Below are 14932 nucleotides of genomic sequence, written 5' to 3'. Positions count from 1 at the left end.
ATGGCATTTTTTAATTTAATATACCTAACAAAGTATATAAAAAAAACTAACAGACAGCGTCTATCTACACTAAAGGACTTCTTAAATTTTAATATATTATTGACTTATACAAACTGATTTCCTGATAAAATAAAATGAACAAATGATGAAATGCTGCGTAACTACACTGCATCGATGAAACTATATAGAATTTAAACAAACGATAAAGCATACACCTGCCAGATGTAAAATTTTAGAACACATTATTACAATGTAAACATCATTAAAATATAGTAAAAATAACAAGTTATATATAAATATAAATACTAAATACAATGTATATAATATAAAGTATAAATGGTTTCCCGGTGGGACCACAAAACTAACAGAAATTACCTCAGAAATATTATGTTCATACATCAACTACTTGAAAACGGTTAGACATATTGCATGATCGTTTATAGTTTGCATATACGAGTAAATATATATAAATTGAAAGTAGAGAAATAAATGTACACGAAATACTGCCAAAACGGGTGAATAACAAGGTTGATTCTGGGTCAACCCTTTCGCACATGAACACAATTTAAAGCGAATAATTTCACGTCAACATATGAAATTCGAACCGAGTTGAAGGGGGTTGAGAGAGAGAGAGAGAGAGAGAGAGAGAGCGGTCATAGGCAAAGGAAAAAAATATCCAAACGTCCCTTACGTCCCATTTGGCTAGATGTCAAAAAACCTCATGTATGGGTTAGGACGGTTAGGTTGACTAAGCGAGTGCGAGCATGCTGTGCACTTGGGGGTAAGACTTTTGCCGCATTCCCACTGCATCATATTATCATCTATAACAAACACACATATAACACACATTAAATAATAGAATTATTCGCACTGACACAAGCACATCCAAAGATACTATAATTTCTAAGCCTCTGTTGCTGTTTACAATGTTATGCCATTGTACCAGTGAAGACGTTTCAGGCGAAATACGTAAATCGATTGTGTGTATTCGTCGCAAGTACACCACACGACAACGGCATTTAATGAATATTACCAATTGGTTTAGTTAGATTTAACTAGTCAAACCCAGACATTATATAAATAGGTGATGTTTATATTATCATTCTTTCTTTGGAATAGTAAAAATTATCTGAGCAAGTCGACGCGACGACATTCACTGGAAAATTATAATTTAAATAATATGTCGTTTAAATTTACTGGGAGTTAAATGGGTATTTGATCTAAAAATAATTTACCAAAAATTAAACAAATACAATATGCATACATATTTTAATATACTCATAATAAAGTGTGTAAATTGTTTCGAGAAATTAGATGTATATATAAAAATATGTGGATACAGTGCATGATGCTTTGAATGAATTTGAGTTGTTTATGAATAAACATATTTAGGAACATGAAGAAAAAAATGTATTCGTGGCTACAATGAAAAATATAAATACTCAAATGAAAACGATTGTGTTATATTGTGCATACACGGAAAATCGAGATAAAAACGAATTATACGCACAGTATACATTTTTTTTTGACGGTGTGTCAATTTTTCATAGCATAAACTTTTCTATAGTTATACATTCCGTTTAAAATGGGTCGAGGAAGCATTAATTTTATATAGGTACTGTGCTATTCCAAAGAATGGCGGTCATATTTAAACTTTTTGATAACGGGTTATCGAACCGAAAATAATTTATGAACATATTATATTCACCAATAATAATGAAACTCTGTTTTATGTAAATAAAAATATTTAGAAAAATAAATATTAAATATAAAAACATTTTTCACCATATATGCTACATTGAAACGTGAAACATTACACGAATGCCAGGCTATACTATATCCATTATGCAAATAATATATTTATATGAAAATCATACCTACATAAACATACAGCCTTGTCTCAAGTCCCGTAACATTTTACCGCAGAAAATTAATAATATTCACATGGTGTTTTTGACAAAGACCCGTAGATAGTAAGTTTGGGTTAAAGCCTTTTATAACGATTTTTAAAGTCCTTCCGTTTACGTCGTGAACACGAATACTATGATTTTTGAAAATAACAAAATGGGCATTTGACTAATTTTTCTAATTCAAAAGAATATTTTTTAGCAGTAAGAATATAATTGGTCTTATTATGATAACGATGTTTGAATATGATAATAAATTATAAAAGATATTGATAAGATTTTAATTTTACATAATATAAATAGTTTTACGTACAAAATGAAATAAACATAATTGTTAGGTTAGTATTAATTTACTTAGGTACATACTACCAAAAATGTATACTTTACATTTAGCGAATTCAGTTGAACTATATAAATATACATTTAACAGTGATCATTTACTATGGATAGAGGACAAAAAGCTTAAATATGTTAAGTTATTACATTTTTGAACCATATATTAGTATGATTGGATGTAGTACAATACAATTATCAATTTTTAGTTCTTTACATGCGTATTTTCTAAACAAACCTGATGGTGTTTATTAAATCTATTTTTCTAGACTTTTATTATCACTTGTATACAATGGAAAGCAACTGATTGGGTACTTACCTAGTACCAACTAACAAGGATTTAATAAGGGCTCTCCCCTAAGGCCAAAAGTATAATATTATTATCCCACGCTACCGCCATCGAGAAAAAATTTACTGGTACGAAAATGATTTATTAATATTACTCGAAATATAGAATTCCTATATATCTAACGAACTAATAAGCTGCACTTGTTACCATTTTAATTAATTATTATTAAATATATAGGTATAATTTTGTTGCAGCGGTATTTTCTACAGGTGCAATTTAATTCAATAACAAGTGACTTCTTTAGAATCAAGCCAGAATTATAAAAACGTTTTCTATACATTTTACTAAGTACAATATTTTTAATACAGCAAGTAATTAATGAATTCTTCAATTAACCATCGTACATTTATAATTTAGATTCAAAGAAAATGTTTTTAATCATTTTTAATTACCCGAAGTCTTAAAAATAATAATTACTGAAATAGGTATTGTGGTAACTCTATAATATAAAATATATATTAGGAGTTATTTGTATAAAGCGATACTTATATTATATAAATGAAACCTAGACATCAGCTAAATAGGTAAATAGATATTACATAAGAGAAATTTGTAAGATCAATAATCTTACAAAATTAAATTATTCATTAATAATAATTTCATATATATATATTATATTCATTATTATAAAAGAATAAACGTAGATGGATTATTTTTTATTTCATCATCACGTCTTATCATCGTATATACAACCATTGTCATAGGTACGAATATATTATATTATATTAATACACAGTGAGTTTAAAAATAGTTGTTTAATTTTATTTTGATTTAATATCCTACAAAGTTGGTCCAGTTTTGAAGAGTTTAAAATATTGGTCCCTTACCAAAGTAAAAAAACGCATATAGCCCAAGTATTATGCGTATAATAGAAAAAAACAAAATTAAAATTCGTTGGCCGTAGGGTGGTTATATCAACATCATCTAGAAAAGCGACACTCACAATTTTATGGGAATAATAAAAAAAAAACCAAATATAAATAAAATATAATCTAGAACATACCTTTTTAACTAGCAAGCTGGAATCTAGCTTCTTCACATAATCCTGCAACAAAATATAATATTTGTAATGTTATAAAATGTATATAATTATCCATAGAATGTACTTAATACAATGTATAGATTTATTCAAGGTAATTAAAAAATAAAGTTAATGATACATTAAAAAACCCATATAATATTATAATTCATATCACGAAGTTAATTATCATATTTTACGTATTAACATATTATGTAATTATTTTAGAAAAAAAATATCGTATGTAGGTACTTTACATACTATATTTTTTTAAGACCCACTACCTACATATAGGTCACACATATTCTAAGTAATAGAATAGGTAATACAAAGGTAAACAGTTAAATTATATTTGGTGAATATTTTTAATACTACTTTATCAAAGAAAACCATGCTATATGAATTCGAATATAAGAAAATTTGTTTCTATTGAATTGAATTAAACAATGAACAATTATTTTATGAATAAGTTGTATTAATTTAATCATAATATTATTCGTATATACTATATACTATATTGAAATAATGAAATATATTCAGTTAATAATGTAAAATCAATTAATGTGTTTTAACTTTGTAATATTAGCTAGGCATACCCCTATTTGCAAGAAAACAATAAAACATTCATATAATGTGATATATGAGTATAATATATAAGATATTATGTAAAATCAGTAGTCATAACAAGTGTTTTTGGAAAAAAAAAATAACACTAAGTCCAAGTAGTCTCTTTTTGCGATAATATCTTATAAATATGGTACTATACCATAATATATTAAGATTAAGATTATTGAGATTGTACTATTAATATCATCGCACCTGTTCTTCTCTTACGTTTACTGGCATTCTATCTGAGAATAACTGGACAACCTAGATCCAGGCTGACATAACAACAATTATCATCGTGACCCATTTTTCAGCATTTCTGTGTGAGCATACGATCTAGCATTTTAGAGTTGATTTTTTTTTTAGATAACTCTTTTTGGGACACTAAAAAATTTGAAAAATGCATACACCATCCCAGACATAGGAATTTTAATACGGCTTGTATACCTACAAGTCGGTTTTCGAAAATGCTAATAGTCGGGAACAAAACGAAATTCAAGAAATCGCTCATTTTAAATGAAATCTTGGCCATTATTTATTAAATAAACCTCCACTAGAAATGGATTTTCCAACACCCTAATAATTATTACATCATAATTTTTAAATACGTAAAGACGCCTTCTAAAAAACCTCCCAACTTAATAGTCACTCGTTCTATACCTATTTTACATTTTTTCGAACATATAGTGTCATTCTTAACTTATAAGTGGTAGTTTAATTATATTGCTATACATTCAGTATAGTAAGTTAAAACCGGGGTTAAAACAATACAATCATATAAATTACTATACCTACTACTAAACACCAATAACAATTTTAAATATTAATTACTAATTATATTATTTATTTTATTTATTTTTTGAATTACATTTTTATTACCTATACATAGATAAGGTTATTACTAACGTTTATCTTTTTAATAAGTTTCAACATAATTAGTATTAATAATATGACATAGGTAGGTAAATGTTGCTTACTATAATTCCAGGAACCTTCTCTGACATTACGTAATAGTTAAGTTTACTTTGTCAGTAACATGTATGATAGTATGCACTGTACAGGTATGATCTGTTTATTTAACTGATATACTTACGTAGGAACATAAACTAACTTTAATAATAATAATATTGATTTTTGGAACACTTTATTAGATTGTGGCGTAATAAACATATTATAGCCATGAAAAAATAAAATATATTATACCAATATACGATAAAAATTCAAAATTCAATAATATTTAAACTAAATAATTCATAATAGGTACAACTGTACAAGATGATGTTACATCAACGAAAACCAAAATTATTTTCTTAAAATACTGGTAGGAAAATTTTTAAGACCAATGACTTTATAGAATATTTTAAAGTTATCTTTTTGGAAAAATTTTTTAAACGTGATGAATAGTGAATATAAAATAGTAAAAAAAACTATCAAAATTAATTGATTTGGTGGAAAAATTCAAGTCCCAGTTACCATCAAAATGTTTTATTTTGTAATAATCTTTATGAAAAAAGTTGTTAAGCTACATGTATAATTATTTCGGTTACCTGATATTGTGGAAGTAGTTACCTTTCGGTAATCATTTGGGACGTAAATATTAAAATTATGTCAGAAACTGTTGAAACTGATGCATTAATTATATAATCATTATAAGCACAGTTTATTACTTAAATATTTCATTGAACACCAACGATTAAACTTACAATTCAAAATGAATAAATAATTTCAGTTTTAAATATTATTTTATGTTTAATAAGTCTCATACAAAAGTTTAAAATATTAAACGTATCATCTCGAAATTATATATAGCAACACATTAGATTCATGAGATTTTGTAAAATACAAATATTTCGAACAATAAAACTGGGACAAACAAAAATTGTGTTATATTGTATTATAATATTATTATGGTATATCATCAGTCATCGTTATATGTTAAAAGTTATATAGTTATAAGTTATAACATTGACAAAATATATGTATGAAAAAATAGCAGTCGTAAAATCAATAGTTTCACCATATTTTTTCAATTCACAATCTAAAAGCTCAAACATATACATGACATTCTACATAATATATAAGATACTATTAACTGTTTACTAATTTGGTTCAAAATGCTTTAAAAGGGCAACGCCCGCACCTTTCCTCTGTAGGTAGGTATTTGCCAGTAGTTAGACAACGATGTGACCGGAACAACATTTGCATATATAGAAGCTCATTCTCGAAACAATTATCTAACATTGTACATTAGATAATGAACACAAATTCAATAAAAACAATATTAGGTAGTCTAAAGGTCTTAAATCTTGATACATAAGCTACGATTAGGAAAAATCCCCAAATTAAGACTTTGAAGAAGAAAAGTTTAAATTAAAGTATTTATACAATGATATTTAACATTTGGATGATCAATAGGTAGGTACAATTCACAAATTATTTTACCCAACTTTACCCATACACACTTATACTTAAAAATGAAACTTTAAAAAATATTATGAATATACAGAACAAATATGAATTTATTTACCAAATAATATCTTGTATCACGACACTTTTAATATATGAATCGAATAAAGTTGACTCGATTTAATAAAAAAATTCTCGAACTATCGTTTTATTTTTTTATTAAATGTTCATATAATGTTACCTATAGGTAATAATTATTTTTCATTATTATTTATAAAGTTCATTAATTTATTGAACTTAATAATTCTGATTGTTATATTAATTATTACTTGTTAGTACGATATATTCACATCGTTGTGCACGTGTACGGTAAAAATATGAAAGTAACTTTTAATCATATAATAAGTAATTAAAACATTTATATTATTGTTTCATTAATAAGGTTCCTAATTCAATGACAAAAATAATTCATTATAAAGGCTAAATAATTATCCAATCGTTAAAAAATTATTCATACGCTTCAACACAAGTTTGTGTTCATCGGCACCTGTAGAACGCATATGTTTTTGTCTGCAGGGCTTAAATACATAATCCGACAAGAAAAAAATTATCTTACGTAACTTTTGAAAAAGTTGTATTTTTTTAAAATGAAATAATTTATATAAAAAATAATACACATGCACCAAAAATTATCCATAGAATAAAATAAATTGACATACAATAATAATTAGAACTCTACATTTTTTTTTAATGATTTATTTTTTTAATAAATTGTTTACATATTTTATTTCTTGATTATTATATGCTTACATAAACGGTATAGGTAGCTGTCGTTATTAATATTTAACTATTTACCTACCTATTAAAAAAATAACCATCATTGAAATTATTGCATTTTTGAAACATTCTTAAATATAGCAAAGTATTAAATATATAATATTTGGTTGGTTAAAATTCAAGTATCGACTACCTAGAATTACGATATTCATTTTTAAGTATTTTTCTCATCCCTAGATAATGGATACCTTATATATGTAAATAATAACTACTCTAAAAAAAAATGTTTAAAATATATTATTCACAATTTAATTAATACGATCAATATGTATTTTTAAAACAAAACGTGTATCTAATCTAATAAACATATTGTAAGTAAAAACAAATAGATTGTATTTTAACTGTGCATCAAGTATAACATGTAATCTAATACATCGGAGACTAAATAAAACAAAAAACTAACATCCGTATCGAGAAGATAAAATTAACAAGAACGCAGTTCGACTAAAACCAAGTATTTGTTTACAGGTATGTTTACTATGTAGAAGTTTCGCTTCAAGTGAAAAACGATTCGTTAAGTTGGACTTTACCATTTCCACAAAAGTTGAAAACATTTATATTTTTATTACCTAACTAATTGGACCGCTCAAGGAACTTGAGCAAATAGACTGAGCTGAACACGGAGAAAGACAAAGTAAATTCTAACTGCCATGTTTTATCAATGATTGAATTTATGGTTTTTCATTAACGTTTACCACTTAATGAAATAAAAGCGTAATACGGTAAAAAAAATTGCCAGCTAAGAAAAATTCTAAAATTAGTGCAAAACGTGTTCATTACGTTATTATTTTGTAACAATCAAATATAGTTATATTTCAATACTTGTATAGCATTTGGACTATTTTTAACCAACGCATTTAATGGCATGTATGAATCGGTATCGTCACGCAAATTCCTACACCCAAATACGACTGAAATGTCGAAAGGATATTTTCTGAAGCCACGCAAATAAATAATTGGTTGTTTAAAGACATACAATGTGCTTAATATTGCCCAGTAATTAATAACACAGGGTTGTTTCCAAATCACGATCGAAGGAAAGGCGTGAATTTCCTGTACTAGCTTTAAGAAGGGGAACGCCTATTCACGGCAAAAGTTAAAATCTGATAAGAAGAATCCGGGAGAATAGCGAAAATAAAGGGGAAGTGAGGAACTCAACGCCTTAAGGCCGGAAGCGAAAACGGCGCTTAATTTTCATACATAAACCCATTTAAATTTATGACCCAGAAATCTTTTACCTACATTCAGGGAGGTGATGAAAAATTCTAAGTACAAACTGGTTTTTAAAAAGTATACATTTATTTAAGGCAACTGACAATGGCAGTTTATTGTTTATATAATATACACACGTATAATAATATTACAGTTTAATACATATTTATAATCTTCTTCAAGGTACCATAAAACTTTATAAATTAAAAAATAATTAATAAAAACTGACAGCGTTGTACGCAAATTTTATTTCAGAGAAATCGAAATAGTTTAGTTTAAATAAATGTACTTTTAAGTACCAACCCATTACAGATATTATAACGCATTTTCAAATAGATTATTTTTTAATGTTATCAGTATAATAGGTATATTAAATATAAGCTCAGGACATTACTAGTTGTGGCAAAGTAAATTAAATCTAGAAAATGAGCTAAATATCTAAAAAAAAAGAAAATATCAATATCAATTTGGCACACTATACATACTATTTAGACTACTTGAGATTTAAATGAAAGTTTTCTGACAAACAATTCTAACTAATTCAAACATCTGAACTACCGGAACCTAATAGATCATACGACAACATTAATAAAGTATATTTTCGGATTACATGCACACAAGTGAGTCGGGACTTTAATTTATAAGTTATAAACTTTAAATTATTATGTTAGTAATACACTAACAGATTTAGGCTGTGCCCACGTTTAAAATTAAAATACTTGTTGGTGGTGATATTTTACAAAAATGTACTTTTCATAAACGTTAGGTTATTGAAGAAGTATTTTTGTGTGTATACATAGTTATTAATAATATTAAATTTTGAAAGAGCTATTATAGTTACTTATATCAAATTATTAAAATATGCAGCAATACAATTCGCCATTATAGAAAAATTCAAGCTGAATTGTATACGTTACTTTGTAACCGTGCGTACTGCATAAATATAATATTAAGTTAAGGCATGACAAAAATTCGTAGTTAATTAATCATTGAAAACCGGTAAATATTAACCACGGACTATATTACATTAGTCTGTGTGCGCATGTCCTTATCACTGGAGCAGATATGTGTACTACAAATAGGTAAAATATTATTGGTACACAATTATTTACCACCAAAAATATTTAATACAATTGGAGATTTTTTGAAATTTGGTAATTATCGATATTATATTTTCAGTGAAACACTGACATTTTGGTCTACGATTATTAAAATTTATTATTATTAAAATTTCAGTCCTATCCCAGTCCAAGAGTAAATGAGGGTGTAATTTCATATTTTCTGTGGTTATACAGTGACACAATGTTGTACCATTGTAGCCATATCCTATCTAACAATTAAATATGCGTTCTGTGTAAAATCTTGCAATACATGCATTGTATACAACATTTCGTGGCTATCGACAACCGACCGAAGATAAATAATACTATAGAACAATTTACATTCACTTAAATTACTGACAAATATTTTTTTCAGCGTGGATAACCCTTGCTTTACTATGGTAAAAAAGATTTTAATAATATAAGGTATTTTGTCTCAAAGTTATAAAATACCTATCACAAAAACAATAAAAATTACTGACATATAATACGTTTTAATTGTTCGTATTCCTGGTAAAAATCCTCTTTCCGTAACTCAGTAGGTCTTACAGTGTAAGAACTAAGAAACACATGGAACATTTACATATTCGGTAATTTCCAACCCTAAAATATATAAGAAAGATTTCTCAACAAAATATGAAATATTGTAATTAGATTATTTTCAAAACAAATACCTATACTTATTTAATATAAATACAATTTTTCTTAAATTACTAATTATTAGTAACAAAATGTAAACAAAATGCGAGACAAAATGTTTATTGGTTATTACTTATTATTTATTACCAAAATATGACAGTAATTATATTTAACAATAAAATAATTTACAAAACTACAGTAGACGAGAGAATATTTTTAAATTAAATTAGATTTTTATTTTTAATTTTATGATTTTAGTCCATGTAAAATGTTTTCCAAAATCAGTTTATAAAATAATTTTTAAGATAAAACTAACCAATATTCATTTACGTATAGGCTATATTATAGAAGTACAATTTAGTACAAATACCTATCTATTTGTCTAGGATTTAATTGATACGAATCTTTTCCGACAAAAATATATTAAATTATTAAATTTAGGAAGGTATATTAGCACTAACTTAAATGATTAAGTGTATTTTTTTCCCTTAAATTTAAAACCATAAACTTAACATATAAAAAAAAAAATGAGATACGGCACAGTATACAATAGAACTAAAACGACACATCATCATCCTGCACTTTATTTCGTACCCGCCTATTACAGACATAAAAATTGATAGTTTTTGAGTGTTTTAAAGTATACGGTTGATTTGAGGTCCATTCTTAACCACCGAAGCCGCATGTATAATCAAACATTATTTTTCCTGGTGTGAGATTCGATTGGATTTCCGATTGATGCGATTTTTCTTTGCCGGTGACGTCGATGTCACCGAACTTCACCGGATACGCGCAACGAAGCAGGTTGTGAGCTCGTAGAAAAATCGCCGGACAGACGACCCGACGTTTATTATTCCACATTTGTCTATATCGGTTGCACACGAGTACAGAAAAAAAATGGACGGAGAAAGAGAGAACTAATTGCTTGCTATTATTCACACGTCGGAAAGGTCCTTTGAAAGGGTTCCAGTTTGATTAAAAGCTGTCGGTAATGTTGAAAAATAGTACCGTGTTCACCCTCTACCACTATCATGAATAGCGGAAAAATTGGTAAAATTTACGAGTCGGTGGACGATGGATATATACACTATAATGCACTATATATAAATACAGGTACCTACTATTATAAATTGGTAACCATAAAATTAAATACACCGTATTCGGTATTCAGAAAAATAAATCTGATTCCAATCTGTCGTGATGTATGGTAAAATATAAGTAGATTTTTAAACATAAATAAATAGTAAACACACTTACATTTTAGCAACACAATGCTTCATTAGCATTTCTCAAACTATAAAATGTATTTAGAAGAAGAAATCAATAGTTTCAAAATACACATAACAGTAAAAATATTATTTTTATTGATTCAAAATAGAGCATGGATAAATATAATTTTGTAAGAGTGGATCATATGAATGGAACATTTTAAATCATAAAATGTAATTTAAACTTTTAAAGCTATAATAGATAACAATTTTAAAATGAAATTATAAGGTATATTTAACGAGGTGTTTTAAAATGAATCAAAAATTCAGTACCAACCAAAAATCTGTATAAGCTTTTAGTTACATTTGAACTTTTAAACTTTATATAAATTAATATTTAAATATACAAAAAATAGATATATTAAATATGTTTAAAATGCAGTCTTTATTCAAATTTTTTTTAAAAAGATAACATATGTTAAATAATAATCAAACTACAAATATGTTCAATTTTTAATCAACTAATTAGATAGCTACTTGATACTTTCACTTACTAAAAATAATTTACTACATTAGAGTACCTAGTACATTTATTTGCAGTAAATATAATGTAACTATATATATCAATAGTATACGCTTTTAAGCAACTAGGTAAAAATTAAAATATATAAATTCTATAAGTGCAAAAACATAACCTAACCCATATAAAAAACGTAATTTCAATTCAATGGATGTTGTATATATACAATTTTAAAAAAAATCAGTAATGTGTAGAGAAAACCGAGTAAGATCACGAAACTACGTATTTATTTTTTTTTGTTTTTTTTTAATATAAAAATTGGATTTAATAAGAATTAAAAGAAATAAACCTTTAGACTATGAAAAAATGTTTAAGCATATCTGATATTTTCTTATAAACTTAATAAAAATAAATGCCTTTTTCATTAAAATAAAAAAAACTATCAGGTAACTTTTTAATATTTAATAAAAAACAATATTATTTATGCAAAATTTTAGACGATCATACTGTTACTGTATAATGATATATTGGTGGGCTTGAATATCAGCTAGGTACATATTATTATAGCTAAACCTGCAGATTCATATTATACGTTTTAAAATGTGATGAATTTAAGACATAAATATTTATAACTCAATTTATTTTTATAATTTATTTGGTTATAGTATGACAGAGTCACAGAAGTGTTAATCTTAAAATGTCATACAAAATCAACCGTAGGTATTATAGTACGATATTCTAAAAGATAATGTTAAAACCAGATAAACATTAAACTATGGTTATGATTGGACTAAACTTCTTTTAAAGTGGTTATTTTAATGCATGGATTTATTATTATTTATAAATTCATCGTACCAATAACCCAGTATAGGTCTAACTTATTATCTCGCATCATTGGGTCAAGTTAAACAAGTAAAGCCGATTCATAACAACACCCATCGCCCATTCCTACCTACCTATATGGCTGCCCAGCTGTTTAAAAGTGAAAAAAAAATATTAATAAACCTATAAACAAAAATAATAAATTATGAATTGTAAGAAATGCAATTAGAATTTTTGTCTGATGAAAGCGTTTTAAAATAAAATTGTCATTGACAGATATTGTCATGCAAATCTTCTCATAACTGTTTCCTGCGTTTAAACATAAGAGATAAATTGTAAAATCTGGTCGGAAATTTAACAGCCATAAATGACTTTCACACGAGCACATACAAAATACGCACGAATAGTCACAATAATGTATACGTATATAAAATGCATATTATATATATACTCACGCGCTGCAGAAGGAGATGTATTATTATAATACCCGTCGGAGAGTGACGAACGCCCTTTTTCGAGGAATAGGGTGGGCGGATGGGTGGGCGAACAAGAGCGTTCATTGTGCATGGGATATAACACATATATATATATACTAATAATAAAATATGAATGTCAGTGTAATGAATATCGTATAAGTACAGCATGTGTGTACGCATATATGTGTGTATATAGGGTGCGAAAGTCGACTGGTACAATAAAATAAGCTTTCGGCAGAAACCACTGCAACGCGTGACCGACCCATTGTAGTAGAATGAGTGGCATTGTTGTAAGAACATTTTCGCGGGGACGCCCTCGTATGCGTATACATAGGCTGTGTCCGTCACACGATAGATATCTATCTTAAAACTTCAGATAAATAATTTTGTTGGCTTTAAATAGTTACGCAAATCATAAATAGTCAGAACATTTATTTCGTCGAAGTTTGACTTCAAACACTTATAAAAAAAAAATGTGAGACTATAATTTTGATAGCTTTTAATCGTTGCACAAACAACTTACGAGGAACGTTGCATTAATTTTTCAAAATTTTTGAATTTTAAACAAAAACTGTATCGTATATGATTGTACATAGGTAAAACAAAAAACCAAAAAATAATGTCAAATTTATACAAATATTACAAAAGAGTTACGACGTATTTTGAAAATATATCATCTACCTATAATATGCTAATATAAATATTTGTTGAAAATTTCAAGTTTAGGGTTATTAGTAGGGCAGTGAAGTTGTTGCATTTGCATGATTTTTTTTAATGGTTATATTTATTGCTGAGTGAGCATAAAATATGTTTCGTTGAACTCTTAATTTAAACAAAAAAAAATTATATTGCAATAAATGCAATTTTGGCGGTTTTTTTTAATTCTACTGCAATTTTAACTATTTTTCATAATTATCGTTTACATTTAAGATTATATAACTTAATATATAAAATAAAAGTAACTAAACGTAGCAGTGAACAAATTTCTATATTTGTTGTAATACCTACTTATTATTTCTATAGAGCGATTATCGCATTTTGGTCGTTAAGATAAAAACTTGTCCCTCAATAACATATATTATCGTCTATCAGCATTCAGTTATATTTAAAAATACCAAATTCCTAACAGTAGTAGGGTTGCAAGAATCATCCGCACGTTTTTGTGGCACGTACTGTAGTCGTTCGTTATACTTTGTCGCGTCTATTTCGTCCGTTAAAATGCCAAAAGTCAAACCGAAAGTTAAATCAGCCATTTTAAAAAATTACGTATTAGAATTTGGTGACGCTACATTTTCTTCTGACGGCAGTATTCTCTTTTGTATAATGTGTGAAGTGCAAACATGTGCCGATAGACGATATATTGTGACACAACATCTAAAAACAGATAAACATTCTAGGGCAGTAAATAAGAAAAACAATACAAAGTCACAAGTTCAACAATTAGTAACAAATACAAAAAGTCAAATTTTTCGTTTGATCTGTGTAAAGGCATTGATGTC

At 26.9% G+C, this 14932-nt stretch overlaps 1 protein-coding gene across 3 annotated transcripts in view; it reads right to left on the bottom strand.

Annotated features, from left to right (window-relative positions):
* The window catches only part of LOC100164473 (fat-like cadherin-related tumor suppressor homolog), a 163167-nt gene that overhangs the window by 118218 nt on the left and 30017 nt on the right, over positions 1-14932 (bottom strand). For all 3 annotated transcript variants that reach the window (XM_003242029.4, XM_003242028.4, XM_016801538.2), the window contains one exon: positions 3593-3634. The gene's annotated coding sequence lies outside the window, so the exon portion shown is untranslated. The remainder of the gene's footprint in view (positions 1-3592; positions 3635-14932) is intronic.

The sequence above is a fragment of the Acyrthosiphon pisum genome, chromosome A1 (genome assembly GCF_005508785.2).
Source record: "Acyrthosiphon pisum isolate AL4f chromosome A1, pea_aphid_22Mar2018_4r6ur, whole genome shotgun sequence".
In the NCBI taxonomy this organism is placed as follows: Eukaryota; Metazoa; Arthropoda; class Insecta; order Hemiptera; family Aphididae; genus Acyrthosiphon; species Acyrthosiphon pisum.
The sequence above is the reverse complement of the archived record's forward strand: the minus strand, read 5'-3'. Positions and strand labels throughout refer to the sequence as shown.